The sequence below is a fragment of the Protopterus annectens genome, chromosome 2.part1, assembly GCF_019279795.1.
Source record: "Protopterus annectens isolate FY-2018-M chromosome 2.part1, PAN1.0, whole genome shotgun sequence".
NCBI lineage: Eukaryota > Metazoa > Chordata > Ceratodontiformes > Protopteridae > Protopterus > Protopterus annectens.
The window spans coordinates 344,764,412-344,770,411 of NC_056729.1; positions in this window are offsets into that span (position 1 = coordinate 344,764,412).

The following is a 6,000-nucleotide window of genomic DNA, read 5'->3' on the forward strand; positions in this document are numbered from 1 at the left end:
ATGGCTGTTTGTAAATTCCCTGTGGGCAAAGAGAAGAACACACTGCCATGCTCACAGCTTTAATAACCAAACGCATGGCGGCAGAAGAAGTAATGAGTATTGTGTTCAGTGTACAGTACATACTTATGTAACTACAACATGTAGAAGTGTGCTACAGCATGGAGGAAATCCTGTAGGCTACTGTAGTCATTTTTATGCTCCAGTATGTGTTTTAGGTAATGCTCCCTAGACTCTGTGAAGGGGGTAGTGGTCCACACACTTCAATTATAAAGGCACTGCCCATTATGTACTGCATTTTTACTGCTACTGACATGCCCTCTGGCCAGCCTGTTGCCGATGGCTACCCATATTGCCTGCTGTCTCATATTCCCTTGGGGACCATGGACATTGTTTTTCCCCTGTGCATTTGGTTCTTGAAGTTGTGGGCATGGCAACATATTCTTCTCATTGCCCACAGGGAATTTGCAAACATCCATATTCCTCTGCAGCTGAATGTCACTTCAGCCATGTGTCCCCAGTCAAATTACCACAGGGAAATGTCTCACTGCCTAGGTGCCTGAACCTGTCCCAGAGACTGTGTATTTAAAGTTCCTTAATCCTCAGATCTAAACTAGTTCTGGCTTTTTTTAAATCTTGACTAATAATGACAGACACAAGCTATTAGTGGCAATAAGCAATATTATATAGCTGAAGAGCACAGGAGACTGAATATGAATGTGCTTAGTGTACTCAAATGAAATCTTGGCCAAATGCTTGGGCTTCCTCATATTTGAGCACTGTTCTTCTTAAACTAGATCCTGGTTTTGTTCTTAAAATATCCAGTTCCTCTAATGGTTCACTGAAGAGATAATAAATAGTCATCTGAATCACTTGAAATAGCTGTATGTCATTCTTGTAAACTAAGTTCCTACAACAAGTGGTCCCTGAATTACAAAACTTTCAAACATACGATAATAGAAAACCAGTGCATTGTGATGTTAGGGAAGTGAATTAAGGCACAAATGCAATCTTTGCTAATGCAGTCTGAACAAGCAGCATCCCTGTCCAAGCCCCCTTCTACATGGAGGGCTACCTCCCATCGGTTTCTTATTGTCACCACATAAACTGTTATCAGATCATGGAACTGCAACCAGAAAGCAGTGAAGCTTAGATGACAGACACCACCAGAAATGACCCAAACAGCAACATCTCAAGTTCTACTCCATGTCACCAGAGAAACAATGCCAACTCCAACACACACACACACACACACACACACACACACACACACACACACACACACACACACACTCCATAACAGTCTCTGAATTCTGCAAGAAGTATGAGATGGGTGACTTAGAAGTTTAAAGTACTAGGAGATTAGAGCAGTTTCAATAGGTGCACAAAAGTTCAGTAGAAATAAGAAGACTAGGCCATTTTAACTGGTAATTCCTTTAAGGTCGATAAGTATATTAGCTTCAAGATGGCAGTGGTCACAGACTGCCTTTTTTTTTTTTTTTTTTTTTTTTGACCAAGCAGGAATTTCCAGTTTCTCATAACAAGGAAGCTGATTTTATGCATTTTCCTATTTCAGGGAGACAAAATAAGCACCCTCTCTTTGTTTATGTATCCCATAAGATAATTGTTATTTAAAGTGTGATGGTGTTTGTTGTGTGTGCTTTTTTATTTTACACAGTTTTCCTCTACTATTATTCTGAGTTTTTTACCTTGTAACCACTGCACTCCTCTTGGACAGTAGACTTTTTGAGAAGACCTAGATAATACATTATTTCTGCAATCAGGGGTTTATGCAGCATAGCCAAAGATTAGCACCCTTAACACCCATGCTAAGAGAAGGTTAGTGTTCTAAATTCTAAAGCACAGATCAATAGAAATTGCATTGCTAACATAACCTCTTTTGATGAGAAATATCTGAAATGAAACTGGGTGGACCACTATTTACAAAACTGTGCACAAAGCTCAAAGGAATACCAGTACAAGTTCACAGAACAAGGGGAGTGGGAGATGATTTCCCATAGGTGTGATAAAAAGGATGCTAGGTTATGTGTGTTTAATACCCGTTAGAAATTATCAGTAGTCAATATGTATGAAACTAAAGAAGAGTTACATAATTTGTTTTGCAAGCCTCTTCCAGAACATTATAAATTTTAACAAAACTAGAATGAAAATAACCATCCTCAGCCACAGTTCTTGACAGGTCCTGCCTAAGAAACAAGTACTTTAAAATGTCGGTAAGTTATTAATAGGACCCCAGACATTGTGTTACTAGTATGCTTAGAAATATCTCTTTCCCACTGTTTATTTTATATTGTTTCTGTACCCTCTTTTGGTAGCCAGAACAGAATGGACTACTGGCTTATCACTCCCACTCGGGTCCATGTTAATATATTGGCAACATTTTCTGTGAAGTCAACTACAATGAAAACTTTTCACAAAAATCACTTTCAGTAAATCTCAGACTTTTTTTTTTGCAGGGTATCAAGTCCTCCTGCACCCCCCTGTGGGGAGTCATCCCCCATACCCCTAAATTTGAATATATCTGCTCCAAAGTCACACTGTATTGGAGAACAGGGAATTCTCTACTATCACCTATGGTGCATTCAGTAAAACATTTTCAATGAAATGGCATTTGCAGAAATTGCCATTAACAAACTGACATACTCTCCCCCCACTCTTACCTCATGGGTAACATATGTGAATAGTTATTCATCACAGTGTCAGGATATTTATTTGTATATCTTAAAGTAAAAACAGAACCTAATGTCTCAGAACCCCCTTTATGGAATGCTAATCCCATATTATTTAATGATAAGAAATGTAAGGCTTACATCATTTTAGCTCTAAGTATATGCAGTTTCTAGCCAATAAACTCCATGTCAACCAATCAGCTCATGTTGGGATTCCTTAAAACTTGAGCTGCACGTAATCTGTAAAACAGGTATAGCCTTTAACCGGAAAAACAATCTGAAGAGTTTGCTAAGTCTCTGGATAGGCAGGTAAACTAAGAAAATGCATATCATGTTTTCTTCTTTCTTCATAAGTTATTACATGTATAAACCACATTTTACAACTTAGGTTTAAGCACTACTGAAGACCAACTAAGTGTTACCCTAAAATTGGAAAATGTGGACTATTTCTACACCTTCTGTTTAAGTCTCATTATATTGAATTCAGTTAGCACACAGCATTTGACTTGCATGCATCATAGTGCATTACTAGTGATTCTTGTTAATGATTCTAAACCTAAGAAAGCAAAACAGTTTGTTTTTTAATGTTAAAGATGACTGCAAATGTAAACTTGACAAGTCTTCCAAGTCTGAAAACTGAATAACTTCTGATGATTTTAGACACTTTTGCCTCGGTGCACAAAAATTACAGTTGTGTAAGTAAACGTAAGATAATAGGAGACATTTGAATGATGACTGTTACAGTAACCTTAGCTATTTGGGTTACATCCTGCCAAAGATATAACATTCTGCCAGCTTCCAAAGCTTCTGGGCACCTTCCAGACACCCCAACTCTTAGGCAGCTCGAGCTGACTAAAACACAGGTGTGAGCATCAAGCCCTTCAGACTTGAGAGAGAGGGAGGCTGAGCCCTAAGAGGACATAACTAAGAGTATATATATATATATATATATATATATATATATATATATATATATATATATATATATAAATACACTCCCTAACATAAACAAAAAGCAAAGGAGGGTGAAGGGAGGGAGTGGCTACTGCAGCAGTGACCATTCAAACATCTAATGCTATGGTAAGTTTACTTACGCAACTGTACTATGTTCATCATACTGGTCACTGATGAAGCAGCCTTAGCTATATATTACCCTAGATTATCACATTTAAGGGGTGGAAGGAGAAGGGTGCAGCAGCCCTAAGAGAATGGTCCTAGCAAAGCCTGATCTAGACCTTGAGAAGGAATTAAGTTTATAACCCTCTCAAAAAATAGATGAAGCCCTGGCAATGGTACAGTGAGCCTTGATCCTAACTGGAATACTTTTGTTGTGGCGAGAATCAGAAGCTTAGCTGGATCAACCAGCACGATGGGCCAGTACTATGAACCTGTGCCCCCCCCCAATTCTTTCACTAAAGAGAAACAAAAGATGGCCAGATGATGAACAGCACGCACATACCCTCCCACCTGCCTCAGCCATTCAGGTCTGGTTTTTGTGCCCTGCCCCCAACTCTCCTTCAGCATATTTAATTAAAAAATACTTTCTTCATTTAAACCATAGCAAACTGTTTGCTACAAATGTGGCAAGCAGCTGCTGCAGTTTATACCCTGCCTGCATGGAAAGCTACAGTACTTAGGTTTCAGTTAAAAAAAGATTTTTTTTTTTTTTTTACTTTTAAACTATACCAAACTGCTTATTATGATGTAACAAGCAGTTACTACAGCTTAGACCATACATGAATCACTATAGCACTCAGGTATGACAACAAATACAATACCAGCTTTTAAAAAACAGTACTTCATTAAGGAGAACTCTGGATTAGCTAATCGTGCCCCCAGCACTCTGTTCCTGTGACAGTTCCCCTCTCGCTCCACTCTAGCTGCACCACTGGTGAGAATAACTAAAGGAAATAGCCTGAGACAACCATTTAAAAATAGTCTGTTTTGGCACATGTTGTCTCTTCTTCTAACCTTTACAAATAATGAATCACAATCTCACTTTGAAAATCTGGCTGAATGATTCAAAAGACAATAAAGACTCCCTTTAAAATAAAAAAGCAGTTTAATTCTCACTTAGAATTTGGAATTAGCGCTTTCATCCTGTTTAACAGGACTTCTTCAGATTCAATTAAAACAAGATACCCAACTTCCTTTTATAGTTTCTAGAACTAGGAAATGACATCATACTTCTCTAAAAACACTTCCTGTGGCAAAGAATAAAATCAATGATAAAAAAAATTTACAACAATGAAAGCTTTCCTTACAAAAACCATAAGATACTTGAAGTGGAATATTACAAAAAAAAAAATAAAATAAACATGAAAATGAATTATAAGAAATCACTTTCAAAAGAAACACTTTATATCCTAGCCTCTAATACTGGCTTTAGTGCAATAAAATCATTAAGTCCTGGGGGGGGGGGGGGTTGCAAGCATTTAATTTTAACTGCCAAAAAACTTCTTTTTCTTCTAATAATAACTTACAATTACCACCCCTCTGGTTAATTTCCAAAATGGCAAATCTGAATGTATTACAGGTGTTGTTACTTTCTATGTGCTTGTACAAAGCATTCTTCCTGTTTTGTTTCCTAATTTCATAGTAGTCCTCGTAAATTCTGTTTTTAGGAACCTGTCTGTTTTCCCGACATAAAATGCTGGACAGGTGGTGCACATGGCCAAATAAACTACACCCGTTGTACTACAGTTCCCATACTGAAACATGACCTTAGTCTGATTCGTATTTTCTAGCTGTATTTCTCCTTTGAGATATATGTATTCACACTGATTACAACATCCACACTTCTTGGTCCCCTTTTCTCCTGCATACTTTCCTTTATTCTTACTGTCCTCTAAGTTAGCCTTAATATTCCTACCTGTTTTATATACAAAAGTTGGCCTATTTCCGTGGAATTTATAAAGTTCGGTGTCACTCCTTAGTATATTCCAGCTCTTTGTTATCACATCTTTTACCGTAGGAGAATAAGAACAATATTTCAAAACCATAGCTCTACTAAAATTATTTTCTGATGTATTTTCATGTACGGCGTAAAATCCATTCCCAATAAGGGTTTGTACAAAGTTCCCCATTTAGACAATGAGTAGTCAATGGTCTCTCTAATAAGTTTCTGGTGACACCCCCTTTCCAAAAACATACTACCCAACCACCGTACCTAATTCTTTAAACACTTTGGTATAGTCAGATGTCATTCTTGCTGCCCTAATACATTGTCCTTTAAGTATGCTTTCTTTTCTGTGAATAGGGATGACAGCTATTAAATTCCAAGTAAGAGTTACTAAAGGTGGGTTTACGGTGG